This window comes from Ranitomeya imitator, chromosome 5 (genome assembly GCF_032444005.1).
Source record: "Ranitomeya imitator isolate aRanImi1 chromosome 5, aRanImi1.pri, whole genome shotgun sequence".
NCBI classification, from domain to species: Eukaryota; Metazoa; Chordata; class Amphibia; order Anura; family Dendrobatidae; genus Ranitomeya; species Ranitomeya imitator.
In genome coordinates, this window is record NC_091286.1 from 262,929,169 (window position 1) to 262,953,049 (window position 23,881).

Sequence of the window (23,881 nt, forward strand, 5' to 3'; positions counted from 1 at the left end):
CACTCACGCCGGTATTGGTCCCGGCAACTCCGCCAGCGTCTATTGACATCATTGACTGCAAATATACAAAATATTCAATATAAATATCACACACAAACAGTTACAGAGTTTGCAATAACACATGGGCCCAGGAGGCTAGGGGGACATAAAATTCCTTTGGCCCTATATTAACGGACTATAGCTTAAATAAATTTAATCCATATTTGTGTCTCTTGGTAATGTTTTTGCATCTTCAACCAAGAGCATGGATGATTTACTCCCATCATAAACAAAACACATATGATGGTTTGAGGCTTATTTTTTTGTCAGGAAAAAACTAATAATAAATAACATTTTTTGGTGAAGAATGGTACTTACATATTTCTTGCTGAACCTCTTGAGGTCGCTCATCAAAATCGGGGAACATGTGGCGACATATTGACCTCCATGCTGCGTCTTTACGTGCACGGTCCGCATAATGTGCGTCGCGTTGGTCCCATGCTGGCCATGCTGCTACAACAGAACACTCCGTGGAGGCGTGCTTCCTGGTTTGCAATCCAGCGTGGGCCAGAAATTAGCATGCCAAAGCTTCCTGATAATGGATGATTCAATTTCCTGTCACCTGGAGAAGTCTTCCGTATTTCTCGCAATGTACACGCATGGTCCGTATGTAATCCGATTTTTTCTCGCACCCATAGACTTGCATTGGCGATTCTCGGCTGAGATACGCTGACAATCGCAGCATGCTGCGATTTCACTCGGATCCGGAATACGGCCGAGAAAATATCGGATGATGGGAGCTGACCCATAGATTAACATTGGGACGAGTGCTATGCGATTTTTTAGCGCACTGCACTCGTCCGTAATACGGTCTAGTGTGACCCCGGCCTAATGGAGGAGATTGATGGACTGATCTTCTGGTCGAATGATGCTCCATCAGCAGTCCTTTTATATCTAACAAGTAAGGACTCGGCAGTACGTAATAAAGAAAGAGCATTGTGGATAACAAAAATAACAAGAATTTGTTATGTAAGGGACAACAATCTATATGACAACAGATAATGCTATGCAATAATGGGATGGCACTGTATAACATCAGAGGGCAATGTATAATATATGACCCTCCCATACATACTGTAACTAGAGAGGATGCTGCTTAATAATAGACAGTGTTATATAGCATAAAAGAGGAAACTATGTAATTAAGTACAGTGCAATACATAACAAGAATGTAAACTGTATACTAAGAAACGGCACCATATGTAACAAAAAATACACTATATTCTAACGGACTGCGCTACACATAATAAGGCTACATTCCTGTATCCATGTGATATGTTGGTGAGCTGCCAATTTTTTTTCTTGGACAGCACACAGATCCATCGAGTGTGTCCTATTCTGATCTTCAATGATCCTGATCATATCAGAAATAAACATACTCTAATTCTTGCAGATCTCGTTCTTGGATCCGTGATTTTCACATATCTGTGAATGAATCTAGAAATTCCAAGTCCGTTTGCCGTCCGATAAAAAAATCTGTCAGCACATGGACATTTCTTGTAAATGTGAGTGTAGCCTAATGGAGTTTGCTTTACACATAACAGAATTACTCCAAGTCATACAGTATAGTTAGTGAAGAAAGCAAAAAGCGATTTTCTATTGTTTCTTCTCCATCTGGTCAGACCTTCATGTTGACATTTTCCACCCACAACTCATCTTGTCATACTAATCACCGCAGCCCTAAAAAAAAAACAAGGTCACAAATATTGTATAAATATATTTGTTTTCTGAATAAAAAAATCCCCCATACTGCACTCCTTGAAAACAAACATGTAACACATTAATATAGAGTGGGTGAAATTAGTATTAAACACGTCACCAATTTTCTTAGTAAATATATTTAAGTAAAGGTGCTATTGACATGAAATTTTCACGAAATGTTGGTAACAACAATCCATCCAATCCACACAGGCAATGAAATCAAACCATACATAGACATAAATTAAGTTATGTGTAATAATGAAATATGACACACATAAATAGTATTGTAAACACGGAGAAAGGTGCAAAAAGTCATGCAAAGTCATGACACCAGCTGAAATCTATCAGTAATAAGAAATTAATCCTGCCACTTTGTGAAAAATAATATCAGCTGGTTCAACTGATGGCCTTTAAAAAGGTGTTTCACTGCCAAGGTGCCACACAAGAAACATCTCATGATGGGTGAAACCGGTAAGCTGTCTCAATACCTTTGCAACCTTATTGTTGCAAAACATACTGATGGCATTGTTTACAGAAGAATTTCTAAACTACTGAATGTTACAGTTAGTACTGTTGGGACCATAATACAAAAGTTCAAAGAACATAATTTCACCTTAAACCCACCACAACCAGGTGCTTCCCACAAGATTTTTGATAGAGTAGTGAAAAAAAATTATAAGACATGTTGCCCAAGAACCAAGGACCACCTGTGGAGAGCTACAGAAAGACCTGAAATCAGCAGGCACAATTGTTTCCAAGAGAAGTAGTGCACTGAACCTCCATGGCCCTTATAACAACGGCATCCCTGCATGTCTCCTCTCCTCACTCCTGGAAGGGATGCCTACTTACTCATACTGTAGGCCGTTCTGTCTTGTCTACTGCTGCTGCATCCCAGTCTCAGAATGCTCTGCATAGCTCCCCTTAAGATGCACTTAGGGTGCATGCTCACACACTTCCAGTCTCTTAAAGAGACATCACACACAATTTTACTGTGTCCTCAGCCGACAGCTGGGAGATATTTAGTACTTAAGGTACCTCCACCTGTAGGGAAATGCCTGAGCAATAATATAATTTTTTCTCAACAGCTTACTTAGATTTTGGTGAGCCTGGAAATTTCATGCAGCAAGGAGTTGTAGATCAGTACCAAATTCATCAATGCCTCAAGAATCCTTTGTTGGTACCATCAATCGATGAGAGGATCCGGTCCGAGCCGTCTATGTGCTCATCGACAAAGTAGAGCTCTGTATAGGAAAGCTACACATGGACAAGATTGTCTTGAATGTGCTTCCTGGGCTGTTGCACTCACTTCTACTGGTCCTTACATGTCTACATGTTCTTGAACCCATTCTAGACTGGAGATCTGGTGAGGTGCTCCGATGGGGACAGTCTTGTCACATCTAGTGCGATACCTTCTGATATCCAGAAGTATCAGTATCGGATTGGATAGGCCGATATCCAAAAAATATCGGATATCGCCAATACCGATACCCGATACCAATGCAAGTCAATGGGACAGAAATATTGGAAGGTAAATAAGCTCTTTCTGTCCTTCTACATCCTGTTCCAGAGGGGAGAAGAGTGTGGGCGGTGCGTGAGCGGACACTGTGCATGTCTGTGTGTGCGGGCGGGGTCTGTGCGGGCCTGATGGGGATCTGTACGGGCCTCTCAGGGGTCTGCATGCCTGCCGTGGGTCTGCCGGGGGTCTATGCGGGCCTGCCGGGGGTCTGTATGGGCCTGTTGGGGCTCTGTGTGGTGTGCCGGGGCTCTGTGCGGCATGCATGGCTCTGTGCGGCGTGCCAGGGCTCTGTGTGGCATGCCGGGACTCTGTGCGGCATGCGGGGCTCTGGGCATGTGTGCCGGGGCTCAGTGCGGCGTGCCGGGGCTCTGTGCAGCGTGCAGGGAGCTGTGCGTGTGTGCTGGGGCTCTGTGCGGCGTGCTGGGGCTCTGTGCGGCATGCGCAGCTTTGTGCGTGTGTGCCGGGGCTCTGTGCGGCATGCTGGGGCTCTGTGCGGTGTGCGGGGCTCTGTGCGTGTGTGCCGGGGCTCTGTGTGGCGTGCCAGGGCTCTGTGCGGCGTGCGGGGCTCTGTGTGGTGTGCCGGGGCTCTGTGCAGCGTGCCGGGGCTCTGTGCGGCGTGCGGGGCTCTGTGCGGCATGCCGAGGCCCTGTGCCGGCTGCCGGGGTCTGTGCCTGTGTGCAGGCATCATCCGATGGGACTACAAATCCCATCGGACGATGCCTACTACAGTGACAGTGATTGACACATTAGCCAATGATGGGACAGTAGTAGTCCCATCATCCGGCTAAAGTGTTGAATGAAAAAAAAAAAACATACATACCATAACATAATGACGGGAGGAAGGTAACCTTCCGCACTGTATTCCTCCGCCACTGTTAAAAAAAAAATACTCCCTAGTCTCACTTTTGGCATTTCTGTATGAGAAATTTTCCCACGCAGCAATTGCCATAAAGTAAGACTTTGTCCTAAGGTAACCTCAGTGATGCACTGCAGGAGCCATTGTCTCCTGTCAGTGTGTCACTGAGGGGCCTATAGAGCAGCGACATCACCCGATGTCACTGTTCTATAGGGGAGATCGTCGTGGGACACTCGTTATTAATTGGACTACGGTGGACAGGTAGTATACGGTTTATTATTTTACATTTCTGCAGGCGCTGAAGTGCAGTAAGTATGGTTAAATGAGGAATATTAAAATACTTTTTTCCTAATGTGTGCATGTTTTATTAACCCTTTATTACTATTGGATTAATAATGGATAGGAGTCTTATTGACGCCTCTCCGCTGTTAACCCGGCTTAATGTCACCTTACAATAGCAAGGTGACATTAACCCCTTATTACCCCATATCCCACCGCTACACGGGAGTGGGAAGAGAGGGGCTAAGTGCCGTAATTGGCGCATCTTACAGATGCACCATTTCTGGGGCGGCTGCGGACTGGTATTTGTAGCCGGGGGGGGGGCAATATCCATGGCCCCTCTCTAGGCTATGAATATCAACCCTCAAAAACCTTGTTCAAAATTTATCAGTATTATATTGTTCACACATATGGTATTACATCTTCTTGGGTACATTTCATTGCTATAAAAGCCGCAAAAAACTTGTTCAAAATTTTATCACTATTACATTGCGCATCCTTAGATTATTCCTTGGTGTGGAGTACATTTCATTGATACTTAACTCTCAAAAAACTGGTTCAAAAGTTAGGTATTACGTTGCTCATTCATAGACTATTCTGTGGTCTGTCGCAATTTTTCTGTTGTTGGCTTTGTGACAAAACCTGAAGCAAAACCTGATGCCAGCAAAGTGAATGAAAAACCTGATGTGTCATGCGCACATTGAAAGTATTTTTGACTTGCAGATTTGGTGCAAAAAATAATCTGCTGCATGTCAATTCCCTGAGCGTTTTTTTACCCTGTGTGTTTCACCATTGAGGCCAGGTGCACATGATCCGGAAGCAGCAGCCCTTTGGATGTAGCACACTGAACCATGCATATTCACTACGTTCAATACATTCCATTGGTGAAATTTCTCGCATCTCTGCAAGAGAAATTGGCAAGCTGCTGTCTGGTTTACTTAAATTATATATTTTTTAACATTTTGCCTTATATATAAGTCATTATATCATTATACAGTAAAAAATGTTTCTTGACATTTTTTTTCCCTGCAAAATGCAATTTCTCATTTGTTTGGAATGTTTGGAATGTTTTATTGTCAGTCCTTAAAGTGGAGTAAAAGTGTGACACCATTGTTCTCAGCAGCGATCTGGAAGTCAGAGATGCTTCCATGGGTCTTCCCCATACTGTTCTCCTTCTGTTCAGCACTTTTTCCATCCATTTTCACTGCCCCCAGACTTCTATGTAAGGGTCTGCCGGAAAAACATTTTGGCTTTCCCATTGAGCTCCGTTATACTCGTTACTCGAAACGAGCATACAAGTATTTGAAATTGCTTGTTTTGAGTAATGAGCACCCAAGCATTTACGTGCTCGCTCATCTCTATTTCTGAACGATGTCTTCAGAGATCTCCTTTACTCCCGCGTGGTGGTGTTTCTGGACAATATCCTGTTTTTCTCTACAGATCTGCCCTTCCACATGAAAAACATTCATCTAACCTTGCAAAGACTCAGAGAGAATAGCCTGTATGCTGAGTATGAGAAATGTGTTTTTAAAGTTTTTAAAGGATAGATCATATATCATCATGTCTGAAAATGGATCTGGAGAAGGTGTCTTCCATTCTCAATTGGCTATGTCTAGATCGAGTTAAGGCTATTCAGCGGTTACTATGGTTTGAAAATGATTATTACCAGTTCATTCCTCATTTCTCATCCCGAACAGCCCTCATTTCTCCTATGATCCTCAAGGGTGCTAATCCCAAAATCTGTACTCAGGAGGCTGAGCTGAGAAGGCATTTCTCTCATTAATATAGGCCTACTCTTCTGCTCCTGTGCTTCACCTGAAAGTGGATGCTTTGTCCTCTGGAGCAGTGGTAGTTCTCATGCAGAAGTCTTTCCCTTGTTGTATAGTAACTTGCGGCTCCTTTGTTGTTGGCGATCAAGATGGCCCTAAATGAATGGTGCTACTTATTCGAATGAGCAGTCAATTTGGCCATCATATACACTGACCATAAGAATTTGGTCTACCTACAGTCAGTGTAAAGATTGAATCCGCACTAAAATAAGTGGTTACAGTTCTTTTCCAGCTTTGATTTTTTATTTTGTCCTACCTTTCAGTCCAACATAGATGAACGTCAAGACAGATGACCTCTCTAGGTCCTTTCTGTCTCCAGACCAAGATTAAAGTCCCCTGCATATTATTGAACCCTCCAGGATGGTGACTGTGGCTCCAGTGAACTTGTATCATATTCCTCCCAGGAAGACTTTAGTGTCAGAACCTGATAAGAAGCAAGTTTTTCAGTGGGGGAGGGACTCATCTAAGTTGGCTGGTCATGGTGGGCAGAGGAAGACTATTCAGTTCATTTCTAGCCCTTACTGGTGGCCTACGATGTGAAAGGATATTCTGGAGTATATTTCAGTCTTCCCTGTCTGTACTTGTAACAAGGCCCCTAAGCATCTCCATTTCTGGCATTTTCTTCTGCTTCCTGTTTCTTCAGCTCTCTGGCAACACATCTCAAGTACAGATCAGAGTAAAAAACAAATTTGTCAATGCGTTCATGGAAAAAAAGCAGCATCAGGAAGGCTTAGAATTTTTAAGGCAATAATCCCTGACTAGATGGCTGTCATACGCTAAACCTACTGCCACACCTCATCTTACAGAAATTTCTGAAAAGAGCGGTATTATTATAACAGAATAAAATCTATTTGCATTAGTCCTGAAAAAAGCGATTAGTTTAATGTAGCAGCTTCAAGGACTGTTATGTCATCAACCCTGCTAGGGAATATAGTGGAGCTTTTTGCATTAACTAAGCCTGATATGGATAACACTATCATATCCTGTACTTACTGTACAAACTCTCCTGTCCCGGCTGTGAAATCCTGTATGTAGTGTGAGAATTCCATATAGTAATAGAACCCATCAGCTCATTTGGTTCAAAATATTTTTGCTCAACTAGAAGGTGGATTCACAGAAACATATTTTCCCCATTACTAAGGAATAGGTCTCTTTCACTGGCAAAGCGCATGCACTAAGTGCAAAGGATGCCAAAAATTAGAAGGAGTCACTCCAATACCCCTTTGAAGAGACATAGTGGAGAGCCTCAGAATTTTTTTTCATATTATTAAGGAGTGGATATTTTAAACTGGTAATGTTCGAGGTATGCCTCTAAAAATTGTTAATGTGTACATTATAAACACCTTTAAAAAATTTATTGTACGGGTAGCATAATCAGCCACTTGATATGGTGGTAGAGGAAGAGGAGGACAACACAAAAAAGGCTATATCCTGAAGCATATACCCATGGTTGGGAGAAAAGTGGTGCACAGAAGTAGACCAGAAAAGCAAACAAACACTGGATTAGAGTTTATGTTCTGTCATCCAGTGGTGCTGCTGTCATCCAGTGGTGCGCAGAAGTGTGGCCCAATGCAGCCCTTGTTCATTTTGATAAGAGTTAATTTTGCTAAGAGTCAGCTGACAGGGTGATACACCTACCAGTTCTAATACTCCCAGCGACACTAAACGTCCACTCTTGACAAACCGTTAGCGGCAGGGTAGGCCAGGACCTCCAAGGCATAGAGAGACAGTTCATGCCACGTTTCTAGTTTAAATACCCAATAGTTGTAAGGCAGAGAGGAATCACAGAGGACAATGGGATGGTCAGCAAGGTACTCCTTCAGCATCTTCCAAAACTTTTCCCTCTTTGTTAGAGTACCCTGTGCATTAGGGTTTGGGCACTGGGAGGGTCTAATAAAACTGTCCCAGACCTTTGAGAGTGTACCCTGCCTCTGTTGCATCTGGTGTGTTTCTCTCTAGTCTCTACTCCTTGGTTGTCCAAGGAACTGTGACCTTTGCCCCCTGTGTTGTCATATGGGAATTTTTAAATAATTCTTCAGCTAGGGCCTTCTGGTACTGCAACATTTTATTAGAGCTCTCCGCCAAGGGAAGGAGAGATGTTAAGTTCTCCTTGTAGTGTGGGTATAGAAGGGTGAACAGCCAATAGTTAGTATTGGCCAAAATGCATACAATGTGAGGATCACAGGAAAAGTAGCAGAACATAAACTCAGCCATGTGTGCCAGACTGCCAACAGCCAAGACTTCCCTGTTCCCACCTAAAGGGCGACTGTCCATATTGTGTTCCTTGTATTCCTCCTCATCCTCCTTCTTCTCCTCATCTTCAGGCCATCCACACCAAACTGACTTGGATGAAGGTGGTGTGAGTGCTACCATCTATAGCACAGGCTACCAGCTACTGTTCCTCCTCATCACCAGAAGTTGAGAAGATAGTATGAGAATGGGCTGAGTAGCATCACTCAGTATAGTTTCTTGCTTCATCTCAACTTGCTCCGCCTGCAAAGATTTGAAATTGAAGACTAGCAAAGTGTGCAGATGTTCAAAACTCGCCTGCATGATAAGCAAAGATGTTTTAAGTCATGAAATAAAGATATTTTTTTTTCTTTATGGTGAGTGCCACTATTTCACTGAATTCATATTGCATTATTTGAACTGTTTTAGTAGTTTAGTGCACCTCCATATATTTTGGGAAGATCTACTGTTGTACTGTTACACTCTTTAATTCATTAAGATCATTTGGTAGTTGCATACTTCACTCTATCCAGTGTATTAGAAATACTAGGCAAGTAGATGTCCAAAAGCCAGCATCTGCAAAAGTACTGTATTGTACTGTATTGGTGTGGCATGTGTGGAAAAAGTTGAATGCCTTTTTAATAGGTGAAAAGCAGCTCTTTCTATGTATTCAATATTTAAAAGAGTAAGAATAAGGCTGGAGTCACACACAATGTATAAAAATATGGTTATTTTTTTACGGACCAAATACGCAGAAATGTTTCCTGAACAGTGATCCGTATGTCATCCGTTGGCAAGGTGTGGCTGCGTATTTTGCAGATGTAAACCTCTGTATATATGTATATATGTCAGTGAGACACATATATATATTTATATATTTATATTTAATACAGAGCTAGATAGCGGAAAAGCTGGTTATTTAATTGCTGGCTTTTGCTATCTCCTTATGAAACCCAACAGGATATGAGACATGGTTTACATACAGTAAACAATTTCATATTCCTTATATTTTTACATATTCCTCACTAATAATGTTAGAAGTGTCTGTGTGTAAAATTTGGGAGCTCAAGGTGTTAAAATAAAGGGTTAAATCACAGAAAAAACTGACGTGAGTCAGAGAAAATACCTGTAAGCCATAACATCATTCTGTAGACCTTCATTAAAGAATTGTGAGGGTGACTCCTAACATTTAAATGTATGAGAATGTGCGGCGCCCCCAAGGGCTAGGGGTTACTCGGTACCGGGTCCTTAGGTTCTCAGTGGGGATGTCATAGTCCGTGGCCCTAGGGGAACGTCCATTGATAAATGAGGGGGGCAGGTCTTTAAAGGGATAATGTTCATGACGCCACCTGTGGTATTCGGTCAGGGTGACCGACACTGCTTAGGGGTCCGCTGGGGTGATGTTATGGCAGCTAGATGGTATACCTTCCCACAGGTGAAGTATGTCCCCAGGGCTTCCCAGAGTGTAGATGGTGGATGTTGTAAGGCACAGTGAATAACGAGGACACAAGGTTGCAGTCTCTTTACCCTCCCTGCTGAGCAACTCGGTAAGGTCCTCACAACTATTGTAGATGTTAAGTTTCTTCTCTCTGTCCTCCTGATGGATAGGACAAACCCGTATGACTGATGGTCTAAGGCTTTTTTATAGGGACCCTAGAGACGCCCCGGCCCCCACAAGTTGCCACCCTGCCGCCTGGGTATATGGTTGGGCAGTCAACGTGGAATCAACTGTCCTGCCAGTCTCTGAATTAACGGCATAGAGATCCTTACTCCCTCGGTGTTCTGGCTACCGGTAGTGCGCTTCAGAAGGAGGCAGCCTGCTTCTAGCTGGTCTCCCACTGATGTTCCTCTCCTGTTGCTATGACTTCGTTGCTCACTCACTGCAACACAATTCCTTTCAAAGTCTGTTTCTTGGGATGCTGCCGCATGGGATGCAGGCGCAGCTCGTGTACCCTTGTCCTCCGCAGGCCGCAGTCTGGAGCTGGCTGGAACCCACTCCAACCAGCCTCTGCCAAACTCGGTCGGGACTCACTGACTATCTCCTACTCCCTCCAGTCAGCTTCTGTCTAACTTCCTAACCAACCCACCAGTTTTACCCAAGTGTGAGGAGTGCCCTAATAGATAGAAGCATGGCTCCCCCTGGCGGACTAGAGTGTGAAGTGTGTTTTGTGGTTGTGATACCTGGACAAAAGATCTCCTTCATTGCCTTCAAACGTAACATCACTCCTCCTGGTGGAAGAATAACATTACTGCAATGACAAGGACTCTGGGGCGCTGCAAACGTATTTTACTGTACTGTATTTTTATTGCTATCCTCCTGTGGCTTTAGTTCTTGCTTAGTTGGGTCTCACAGGGTTATCTGTGGGACTGGCCCATAGTGGGGAGGAGGATTGGGAATCTGTGGGTTAGTTGCACAGGAAACTAGTTAAGAGATAGAGAGTAGAAAAGAAAGGACCCCCTATGGTCAAGGGGATCATCATCTGGGGTGTGTGTGTGGATGAGGAGAGCAGAAAAGCAGAGAGAGGAGGAAGCCTCTAAGAAGAACTTTTTTGGTGGCAGCGGAATACTCTTATCAGGTGAGTTTGGAAAGGCGACATATGGCCAGGAAAATTTGTTAGATTCCCAATGGGTCTCTAGGGAACGGAAAAGTGTCAGCCAGGTCTTAGAAGCTGCGGGTCCGAGAAGAGATGACTTATGAAGGCTGGGGGCATACTCAGTAAGGTGGCAGCCAGAGGCAGATCTTTACATGGTTCCTGAATAGTGGGCTAAAGGAAAGAGGTAATTGGAAAAGCTCAGATAAAGTGTCTCTGTATCCAGAAAGGTTGAAGGTCTCTAACTTGTTCTGAAATTCACCAACTGTACAGCAGAAAATTTTAATTGAATTGAATTGACATGGTACTGTACTTTAACCAAGAGAATGACATCTGCTTCACCTGTGTACAAGCCAAACTGTTAGTCAAGAAGGTTTTATTTTGATGTTCTGGTCTGGTCTCCTTGTCATGGGGTAATGAGTCGCCCACCAGGGCCGTGGGGAACCCAGTACCGGGTCTGGAGTTCACAGGGGGTTGTCATGGTGGTCACCCGATCCGTGGCCCTGGGCGCCCATGTAAAAGGGAAAGGTCTTTAAAGGGAATAAAGTTTATATTTGTGAAGCCACCTGTGGTATTCGGTCAGAAGGGACTAATGCTGCTTAAAGGGGTCCTCTGGGGTGATGTTAAGGCAGCTAGATGGTATAACTTCCCACAGATGAAGTATATCCCCAGGGCTCCTGGTGTGTAGATGGAAGATGATGGTGAATGGTGCAGTAAGGAACGAGGACACAGGTTTGCAGTCTCTTTACCTTGTTTACTGAAGACTTCAGGCAGCCACAGTCCAGGGCACCAGATCACAGGACAGGCAGGGTCTGGCCGGCTTGGAGGCAAGTTGGGAGTTCCCTTTTCCAGGTGGAGATTAAAAGCCTTCCTTGTAGTGCGGTGGTAATGTAGTCCCTTAGTGCCTATGGCTTCTGATAAGGTCCTCACAGTTCTTCTCTCTGTCCCCCATATAGGATGGGACACAAACCCGTATGACAGGTGACTCGAGCCTTTTTACAGGGTCTCTATCACGACCCGGGCTCTATGTGTCACTGTGTCTTCTGGGTGTTAGGGCGAACAGGTGATATATAATCCAGCTGTCCTGCTGGTTTCAGCTATGTGTCTTAGAGTCCCACAAAAGTCTCGGTCTTCCAGCTACTGTGTCTGCGCTTTGCCAGGGAGACAGTCTGTTCGCTACTGTCTGCCCCCTAGTGTCCTCGCTTGTGCTTTTCTCTCCTTCACGCTCGCTACAATCTGTTCTGCTTTCGATGTTATCTCTGTCCAGGAGCTGCAGCACTTTTTTGTGGCTGCATGGCCCCTATACTTCCTTCCCCTCTGTCTCTCTGACTGGAACTGACTAACTTTCCCTCCAAACCACAATGTATACAGTATATATAGGGGAGTCACCTAGGAATAGGATCAAAAGCTCCCCCTTGTGGCCTGGAGTGTGAATATGTTATGTTGCAGGTTTGTGTTTACCTGTTGAAAGTTATCCTTCCTTGCCTCCAAGCGTGACACCGCTCTTCAGGTGTGGAAAGCAATGCCACTGTGACGACCAGGACCCTGGAGAGTCACAGTTACAGGGAGCCGATATTGCTCTCTGCATGGCAGACCAGAGCTGGGAGGTGTCCATAACTGAAACGTTGCCACACAGACACACTCTAAAACAGGATCCCACTTTTCTGTAGCAGGCCGGAGTAGGGAAAACAAGTACTTTGCCCACAGCTACTGCCCTGGGCCCCAATAAGACATTTCTCATATTATTGGCGATTCAGACATTTTTGGCTCAGTATTACAGGGATGCAGGCTTTACCTTTATTTTACCAGACTGAGGACAAAATGTAGTAAGATTCTCTTCTCTTAAAGGCACCAACAGATGTGGGGCTGATTCCAATCAGATGAATGGTAAAATGTAATCTTGCGGGCTTCATTCACAATAGGAAACTATCTGCTGAATTATGGTTCGGCCTATCGTTCAGTTGACAGTTCAGGGCCGGATTTAAGAGGTGGGTGGCCCGGGGCCCATTTTGGAGGGAGGCCCATTTTTGAAGGTGTTGCAATATGTAATGCAAAAGCACAAAATGAAACAAACGAAAGTTTATTTACAAAAAACATTTACGCAGAGTAATTCAGGTAAAATCATTCATTTTTTACAATCCAGGCACTTTCCTTAATTTTTGTGCTGCAAAATCACTAATGATGTCACTAAAGTCCAATTCACGCAGTAGATCTGACTCGATGCTCATGATAGCCAAATTTACAAGTCGTTCCTGCTTCATGGATGTCCTTAATCGGTTTTCAACTAATTTGAGTTTTGAGAAGGAACACTTACCACTGCAGTTTGTTACCATCAAACTATTATTTGGGTCCTTTAACTTAATACTTTGTTGTGCCACCTTTTGCTGTGATTACAGCTGCAAGTCGCTTGGGGTCTGTCTCTATCAGTTTTGTACATCAAGAGACTGAAATTCTTGCTCAATCTTCCTTGGCAAACAGCCCGAGCTCAGTGAGGTTTGATGGAGACCATTTTTGAACAGCAGTTTTCAGCTCTTTCCACAGATTCTCGATTGGATTGTGGTCTGGACTTTGACTTGGCCGACACCTGGATACGTTTTATGTTGGGGATCATTGTCTTGTTGGAAGACAAATCTCCGTCCCAGTCTCAGGTCTTATGCAGACTCCAACAGGTTTTCTTCAAGAATGGTCCTGTATTTGGCTCCATCCATCTTCCCATCAATTTTAACCAGCTTCCCTGTCCCTGCTGAAGAAAAGCAGGCCCAAACCATGATGTTGCCACCACCATGTTTGACAGTGGGGATGCTGTGTTCAGGGTGATGAGCTGTATTACCTTTATGCCAAACATATAATTTGGCATTGTTGCCAAAAAGTTCGATTTTGGTTTTATCTGACCAGAGCACCTTCTTCCACATTTGGTGTGTCTCCCAGGTGGCTTGTTGCAAACTTTAAACAACACTTTTTATGGATATCTTTGAGAAATGGCTTTCTTCTTGCCACTATTCCATAAAGGCCAGATTTGTGCAGTGTACGACTGATTGTTGTCCTATGGACAGACTGTCCCACCTCAGCTGTAGATCTCTGCAGTTCATCCAGAGTGATCATGGGCCTCTTGGCTGCATCTCTGATCAGTCTTCTCCTTGTTTGAGATGAAAGTTTAGAGGGACGGTCGGGTCTTGGTAGATTTACAGTGGTAGGATACTCCTTCCATTTCAATATGATCACTTGCAGTGCTCCTTGGGATGTTTAAAGTATTTTAAATCATTTTGTATCCAAATCCGGCTTTAAACTTCTCTACAACAGTATCACGGACCTGCCTTGGAACATTCAGAGATCCACAATGAACTTCTGGAATGAGTTTGCAGCACTGAAAGTAAAGGGGCTGAATAATATTGCACGCCCCTCTTTTCAGTTTTTGAATTTCCGCAAAAATTTAAAATAGCCAATAAATTTTGTTCAACTTCACAATTGTGTTCCTCTTGTTGTTGATTCTTCACCAAAAATTTACATTTGGTATCTTTATGTTTGAAGCATGATATGAGAAAAGGTTGAAAAGTTCCAGGGGGTCGAATACTTTCGCAAGGCACTGTGCATACAGTATACACAGACACACTGTAATGCAGGATATAGTGTGGACCTGTATATACAGTATGGTACTGTGTAGGACAGGAGCTGCAAGAAAGATACACAGATAGACAGACACACACAGACAGACAGAGATCATATTCACCCAACACACGACACTGATGAGTGAACCACTTCACCTCTGGATCTTCAGTGACTGAAGATCCAGAGTGAAGTCCTGCCGCGCTCCGCAGAGGAGAAACCTCTTCTCGCGCCGACATCGTGGCTCCGCCTCCTTCCTCGAAGGTAGCTGAACAAACTCTCATCTGATCTAATCTGAGGGAGCAATCATATAGCTGAATAGGTAGCACCTAGAAGCTTCTGTTGGGATCGGAGAAGGATGCCGCATGCCATAAGCTAAGCATTAGGTACAGGGAGGGTACTAAAGAAACCCGCGTCGGGTGTTGTGGGTCCCTGACTGGTGGCTTACATTTGGTAACTATGGTCCTTCCTCTATATGTACTGTGAACATTTTGGTGACCGTATGGTGGTTGTCCATGATGCTGCGGCTGTCGGTGACATTGCACTTGTTACTAAGATATATTTATTCCCTAATAGTTTTTTAATACATTTAACATTAATACATACATATTTCTTATATTCTATTTAAATAATCTTTGTGCATTGTCATCTATGACCGCTGCATTGGGGATACTACTGGCTACACCTGCAGGATTTTTTTTTTTCTTTCTTGCGGGTGTGTATATACGCACTATATGATTGATTGGAAGGTTACTCCTTTTATACATATATAGTTCTTTGCCACTGTTCCAGTCATACCTGTCTGTTGTCTCTATATTTTGGTTGCTCCATAATTTTATGTGTGGTATATGGCTTTAGATATGTTCAAAATAAAGTTTGTATTTTTTCATATGTTATGGCTTGGTGTTCATTCTTGGTGTTAGTAATAATTATCACTTGGCTTAATTTTGATTAAAGGCAATAGTATAGGTGTTAATAGTGTGGGATCAACCAACAAGACCACCAATGTTTTCTGACAATATTAGTCAAATTATCCCATTGCTTGTTGTAGGCAGAGATTAATTGCACCTGATTGGAGTTATCCTGGTTCCTGGACGTTGAAAGTCCATAACAAAGTTGATTACGCATCATCTTGTTGCTCTAAGATAGCCTCTTTTGATAGTTTGTTTACTATATCCTCTTTTGATGAATCTTCATGTAAGATCCGCAGTCTGAATATTGAAGTTCTCTGCATTGCATCAGATTCTCTTGGTGTGGAGAAATTGGCCTACGCGGATCCACCAGATGGTAGACCTGGAATGGAAAGAATCAGTGGCCACAAAAGGAATTTGTGCCGTAGATTTTCTGAAAATATGTGTGCTTAGATGATCATCTGGACCATCCGAGATATTGATGTCAAGGAAATGGATTCTCCAGCCAAATTTAAATGTTAATTTGATGTTATGGTCATTGTCATTAAGATGACACATCAATTTGTTCAGACCCTCTAAATTACCATCACATAGAAAAGGGATGTCATCAATGTACCTTGTCCACATTTCCTGGATGAGGTCACTATGAAAGACATCCCTCTCTCACGCCCCCCAAAATATGTTGGCATAAGAAGGGGTACAGGAGGCTTCCATGGCGGTACCCTGTAGCTTGAGATTCACTTGGTTATTGAAGGTAAAATCATTGTGCATCAGAAGAAATTCCAAAAGGATCAAGAATAATTCAGCAAGGGGACCATGCAGTGTACTAGATTTAAGATACCATCATACAGCCTCTAATCCATCTCTGTGAGGAATGGAAGTATAAAGGGACTCCACGTCTGCCATCAAGATGCAGCTGGTCTAATCGCTGTAGGGCAGATGGGGTGTCCCTGATGTACAATGACAAAGTAATAACCAACGGTTTCAGAAAATGGTCCACAATCTCTGGAATGAATTCACAAGGTCCTTTGTTACCTGCAACAATCGGGCAACCTGGAGGATCCATAGGGTTTTTGTGCAATTTCATGATCAGATAGAAAGTTGGGAGCTTGGGGTGGCCATCTTGGATATTGTCAAGGAGTTTTTTGCAGACTATGCCATGGGTAAAGGCCTTTTCCATAATGTCCATCAATTGGCGTTAGGACTGGCGGAACGCACCAAGTATAAGGTGAAATAATATTGGTGCGTTCGCAGTCTGGGGTCCACCGTGCAGGTGAAAACCTGCTGCTAGTAAATGGCAGCGCTATATGGCGGTGGAAGCGAACCCTGTAAAGCCACAGGTCAGCAATACCGCACTAATGAGTGCAAGCAAGCAGTCAGCAAACTCAATCCCAAGACTCAGGGTTGAAGTCCGTACAGACTACTTGCGCACAACACCGCAACTGGGTGTGTTAGGTATAGTTAGAGCACCGAAGTGCGAATTGTGCAATGCTGGCAGACACCACTAAGCACCCGGACGTGGGTTAGGAAGCGCACTACTGGCGCATGGCGCCGCACTGGCGGTCACAGCAATAGACGCCGATTCAAGTGTAACCCGTTGAGTGGTTAGTCAGGCGCTAGGTAGCAGCCATCCTCCTTACGCGAACAGTCATACAAGAGGGTAGGGGTATTTAATGAATGACTTGCACTCACAACAATCACACGTATACAATTGTACACTAGCGCATGGCCGTGTGGACATGCGAAGCTTATATAGCTGCAGCACATTCAGGACCTTCCAATAAAGGACCAATGGGAAGCTGCCACAGAAGTTAGCACCTTCAGGACCTTCCAGGAGGACCAATGGGAACCGCTGCAGCATCTGAGCATGTGACCCTCGATCTCCAACAGGAGATCTCACCCTGGGCACGCTCAGAAGGGAAAAAGCAGGACTTAGTCCCAAATGCGTCCGCTCGCTGCTGCCCAGCACTGGCTTTAATGGCAAAAGCTGGAAAAGCCACAGCAAGCCTAAGCACAGAGTGAGACTGAGCCAGACACAAGGACCGACGTCTCCGCTGAGCAGGTTTCACTGCGGCAGGAGAAGAATGGGAGACCGCAGCAGAAACGGCCCGAGATTCCCCCTGTGCAGAATCGGGAACTCGACCCCTAACAATTGGTTCTGAAATGACAAGGGGTTAAAAGAGAGTTTTCGATAGCATTTGGTGTCATACAGTAGCTTGTTAGCCTGCCGTTCATATTGTTCTGTAGGTCAGATGACCAAGTTTCCACCCTTATCCGTTGGCTTGCATACAACATCCTTCCATGATTTAAGCTTATTAAGGGCAGTTCGCTCATTAATGTTTAAATTAGATGGGCCTTTTTGGTACCTGGCCAATGCTTCAATGTTTTGGGTTATAAGCCTAGTAAAAATGTAAATTGCTGGATACAGGCCTAGCAAGGGGAATTTGGTGGATTTGATAAACAATTGCTGTGGGATTACATTTACCTCTTGGGGGGTACTCTTTTCTTTTAGTGAGATCAAAATTTCCAGTGCCTCTGTTTCCTCTTTGGTAAATGGTTGATCCGGTAAAATATTTTTAGAATGAAGCTTCTTCTAGATAAGTTTTCTAGCGAAGAGGTGAGTGTCCTTCACTGTGATGTGAATGCATCTAAATAATGTGAAGGAAAGTTAAACCCTGTTGTAACACTTTAAGTTGGACTAGTGTTAAAGTATGATCAGAGAGATTCACTACCTGGTACTGGTCTTTATTTCTATGTCCCTTCTGAGCTTTGTTGAACATGTCTGGGAATTTTTTCCTACGACCACCAATCCTTGGGTGAAAATCACAAGAAGGTTCATATTCGCTAGTAGAAGTGTTACTTTCAATGCCAGGTATACTTGAGGTTTCAGTTTTTGCCCTTATTCTTAGTCCGTCAGTAGGTTTGATTCTATTTTCTTCCCATCTATATACTCTATTGGTATCATAATCCCCCAACATCACGCTGGAATTTTTTAAGTTTCTCCTGACTGACATTCTCCTCCCATTTGGTGATGTTTGTTTCCTATTCTCTTGGACCATTTTGTGAATTAGTCATTTGACAAGTCCTTAACTAAGGATTTGTGTAACGTATCGAGTCCTTTATTGATTTAGTGTAGGGACAGAGTGTTCTTATCAATGAGTATCTGTATGAATTCCAGGGAGCACTTTGAAGCTGCTGACATCCATCTTTTAGTAAGATCTAGCTCTCCTAGTTCATATGTGGGATAGAGCTGTATCCTGAGTCCACTAGGAATAATCATTTTATCATGATAATTAGCCAATGACTATCTATTTCATCATAATTTTGTTTTTCGCTGTAGAGCATTTCTATATTTATGCATAAGGTGCTTTAGTTCAAAGGAGGCATCTTGCGAAACAACTGGGGCATTTCGAGCAAAAATGTCTATAGCCTTTGACGGTCAGGCAGTTTCCCTGGCCTTCAAGTCCATTTTAGGGACAATCTGTTAGAAAACAGTAAATGTATGAAACAACTTAAATAATGTCCAAATTAACCAAAAATGGCACTTTACCATATATGGTTTCTATTCGGTTTAGCTGCTGGTCCGTTATCTTCTTTAAAGGGAAGGTGCCGCAATTTTGTTTTTGTATTAAAAATGATTGTTTATATAAACAATTATTTTTAATACAAAATTATTTTTTTAACTTTAATATCTTTTTTATTATTAATTATTTTTGCAGCCACTGTGCGCCGCCATTTTCCTTTGCAGGAGTGTAAGAGTCCCAGCACGACACTTACACTCTGCAAATACGGCAGCCCTGGGCATAAGAGACTGCGGTCGGCGTCCGACCCCATACCTATCATTGATCTGCTCCCTGCTGTGATCTGGCCAAGCCCCCTGGGCTGTCTTCACATCACAGCAGAGGCAGGAGATCGACGCCATCTTTCTTCAGCCCATGGAGTGTATCTGTGAACTCCACTGTGACTTGAGAGCTGCGAGAGCTGTGCTGTTATAGGAGGGACAGCTCCATCTGTCTCTCCTTTCACACTGTCAGCAGCGGCCGTTCCCTGTCCTCTTCTATGCTACCTGGTGCCCTGGATCTAATCTCTAGAATCGCTAGAGAGGATGAAGTGCTGCGATCTGATGTCCTCTTATCAAGAGCTGCAGGGAGGTAACAGAGGGGGATGGGGGAGGCTCTCTGTGCTGCACCGACCCTGCCTCTCTCTGTAGCTCCTCATCAGGACATCAGACTGTGTATCTATCACTATACTGTCTGCTGAGCTGTGTATCTAATCCTCTCCTGTATGATACTGTCTGCTGAGCCGTGTATCTAATCCTCTCCTGTGTGATACTGTCTGCTGAGCCGTGTATCTAATCCTATCCTTTATGATACTGTCTGCTGCGCCGTGTATCTATTCCTATCCTGTGTGATACTATGTTGAGCTGTGTATCTAATTCTATACTGTGAGATACTGTGCTGACCTGTGTATCTAATCCTCCTGTGGAATACTGACTGCTGAGCCGTGTATCTAATCCTTCAGTGTGATACTGACTGCTGAGCCATGTATCTAATCCTATCCTATGTGATACTGTCTGCTGAGCCGTGTATCTAATCCTGTGTTATACTGTCTGCTGAGCCGTGTATCTACTCCTATCCTGTATGATACTGTCTGCTGCGCCATTTATCTAATCCTATCCTGTGTGATACTTTGCTGAGCTGTGTATCTAAACCTATACTGTGTGATACTGACTGCTGAGCCGTGTATCTAATCCTATACTGTGAGATACTGTGCTGACCTGTGTATCTAATCCTCCTGTGGAATACTGACTGTTGAGCCGTGTATCTAATCCTCCAGTGTGATACTGACTGCTGATCCGTGTATCTAATCCTATCCTGCGTGATACTGTCTGGTGAAACGTGTATCTAATCCTCTTCTATGCACTCCTCTCCCCCCTGCATGTCTTTCCCCATTGCACACACAACTCAATGTGTGCGATAACAGGAGCTGCAGGGGTCATGCTGTATTATGGCATTATGTGAGATCTATATGACGGTATTATGTGATCTGTATGGTGGTATTATGCTTGATCAGTATTGAGAGAATTATATGGTGGTATTGTGTGTGATCTATATGGCGGTATTATGTGAGATCTATGTGGCGGCATTGTGAGAAGTATGTGGCGGTATTGTGTGATCTATATGGTGGTATTATGTGAGAACACTATGGCGATATTATGTGTGATCTATATGGTGGTATGTTAGAACACTGGCGGTATTATGTGCGATCTATATGGTGGTATTATGTGGGAACTGTATGACAGTATTGTGTGATCTATTTGATAGTATTGTGTGTGATCTATATGGCGGTATTATGTGTGATCTATATGGTGGTATTATGTGTGATCTATATGGCGATATTATGTGAGAACACTATGGCAGTATTATCTTCAGAAAGCAGACCCACTCTAGGGTGGTTCTGGCTGAGCACCTGCACACGGGTCTGTGGTAATAGAAGGGGCAGCATGACCTCCAGTTAGGTGCAGTCAGGGGAGGGCTGGTGAGGCAGCTGAAGAGAGGCGTCTCATGTCATGATTAAGGGAGCTTAGTCTCCAGAAACACATTGAGATTCTTACCCATATGGTTTGTGCTGAAGTCTGTATCCTCTGTTTAAAGTTTGTGAATAAAGAAAACTCTTTTTTATGGATTCGGTGAAGCTGGACATTCTCTTCTTTTTTGAACAGATTCTGTTCACTATGTATTTCCTTCAGATAGTTGGTTTCCATTGGAAACTTTACTGGTTTTGCATCTTTCAATCCAAATGTTTTGATTATGTCTTCAATCATGTGATTTTGATTATTATTATTTTGATAAGGAAGCTCCCGTCTTCTTCTCTTTCTATCTGTATTCCTATTCACTTTTTCACATTTCCCATATCTTTGATCTCGAAGTGTTGATACAAAGTTTTCACTATCTCCGCTTCATCCATTTCTTTTTCAAAACAAACTAAAATATCGTCCACATATGTCAGCACATAGATCCATCTGTCTGTCAGTCTCTTTGTACATATACAAGGATCCACTTTGCTTCTTTGCAAATGTTCATTTATAAGTACTTCTGTGATTTTATCATTCCATGCTTTAGCGGCTTGTTTTAAATCATCTAACGTATACTTTTCTGTAGCTTACAAACCATGTTTGTTTTCATTTTATCCTTGAATCCTGGGGGTTGTTCCATGTAAATGTCTTCTGTTAAGTCTCCATTCAGAAATGCTGCCTTTACATCCAGATGTTTCAACTGCATTTGTTTAGTTGCTGCAACTGCAAACAATGTTCTGATTGTGGTGTGTTTGACAACTGGAGCAAATGTCTGCGAGTCTTGCTCGGTATCAATCAGCTGTGCCATCTTCTTGGTAGTTTGCTTTAAAAACCCATTTTGCATCCTATAGCCTTTATTTTCTTTTGGTAGTTCTGTCAGTGTCCATGTCTTTGATCCATGCATGGATCTTATTTCAGTTTCTGCATCCTTTATACATTTGTTGGCCTCTTCTTCGTAAGTTTTATTTGTACTTGTTCTTGTGTGAAAGACTTTGAGGTGGTCTTCCCTTGTTTTCTCTTATTGAGCGTCTTGGTTCTAAGTCTGTATGGAGCTGTATCTCTTAACTTTCAGTTTTTTTGATTTTCATTGATTTTCACTTCTTTCTCATCAGATGTTGCTACAATTATATCACTTTCATTTCTCTCATTTTCCATTTCCAGTGATGTTATTAAGTCATCGTTTAGATCTTCAATGAATGCTACACTGTTACACACTGTAATTATGTCTGTCTTGGGATCTAGGATTCTGTATCCTTTGCAATTGTCACTATATTCGACAAATATCCCTTCAGTGGCTCTGTTTTGAAGTTTGGAGCTTTTTTCTTCTGGAATAAACACAAAAACTTGCAACCAAAAACTCTTAAATTATTCACACTTGTTTTTTTACCTTGCCATAGTTCATATGTTTTTTTTTCAGTTTTCTTGAAAAAAAGGTCTGTTTTGCAGATAAGTAGATGTTATTGCTGCTTTACCCCAGTATTTCTCAGGTAGTTTGAAGTCTGTGAGCATACATCTTATCATTTCAGTCAGAGTTCTGTTTTTCCTTTCTGCTGCCCCGTTCTGTTCAGGTGTGTATGAAACAGTCTTTTGATGCTCTATTCCATTCTGTCTTAAGTAGTTACTCTTTTTGTTGTCCTGTAAATTCACCTCCATTATCACTTCTGATGATGATTGGCTTACTTTGAAACTTGTTATTTGACTTTGTCAGATAGTCTTCTAATTTTTCAAAAACTTCACTTTTGTTCTTTATCAAGTACGTGACTGTGTATCTTGAGTAGTCATCTATGAAGGTCACCATATATCTATTACCTCCTGATGTGGTCACTTTCATGGGTCCACATACATCAGTGTGTACCAACTCACATGGTCTTGTGCCTTTTGTCTCACTCTCTTTTGGTATAGATACTCTTGTAGCTTTAGATTTTTTACAACATTCATATTTTATGGTAATTGAACAATCAGTTATCAATAGGTCTTTTGTAAAATTCTTCTTTTGTAATGCCATTATACTCTCAGGATGTCTGGGTCTTAGACATCTAGGTCACATGTGAATACAATTCTTGTGACCTTGTGTACGTAACTTCATCAGCTCCTTTAATGTGTCTAAATTATATAGTTGTTCACCTGCTTTGACATTAATTATTATCTTATCTCCCGTTAGGATTGTACAATTATCATCTTTAAATGTTACAGTATGTCCTTTGGTTGTCAGACGCTTTACGGATAACAATCCTCCTTCTAATCCTGGAACATATAACACATCCTTTACTAGTAATTTTGAATTATGCCCAAATCTATCAGGACAGATTAGCATTCCTTGTCCAATACCTTCTGTGGTTATTTTACTCCCATCTGCAAGATAAATTGCTTCCCTCTTATTTTCATCAAGTTCAGTAAAGAAGCTTTTATCACTAGTCGTGTGATATGTTGCTCCTGAGTCAATAAACCAGCCTGATGATGACTCTTTATCAGTTACTTTAAATGTACCATTCCAGTGATCTGCATGTGGGTTAGAAATTGTGCTTTTTACTTTCTGTTTATTCTCCTTTTGGTGTAATTGCTGTTGTTCTGCTTTCAATATAGTACAGTCTTTCTTTAAATGTCCCATTTTCTTACATCTGAAACATTCTCTTGTCTCTGTATTATGGGGCTTCTTGTCTGTTGCTTTAAGAGCATTTTCACAATCCCTTTCAGTGGAATTGTTTGTTTTTTCTTTCCTTCTATGACATTTATCTATAAGTCTGGTCTTTAC

The 23,881-nt window shown here is 42.7% G+C and overlaps 1 long non-coding RNA gene across 1 annotated transcript in view; it reads left to right on the plus strand.

Moving 5' to 3' along the window:
- The first annotated feature begins 19,524 nt into the window (after nucleotides 1–19,524).
- The window catches only part of LOC138637435 (uncharacterized), a 34,614-nt gene continuing 30,257 nt past the window's right edge, over nucleotides 19,525–23,881 (plus strand). The window contains exon 1 of the long non-coding RNA XR_011312396.1: nucleotides 19,525–19,705. This is a non-coding gene — a long non-coding RNA (uncharacterized lncRNA). The remainder of the gene's footprint in view (nucleotides 19,706–23,881) is intronic.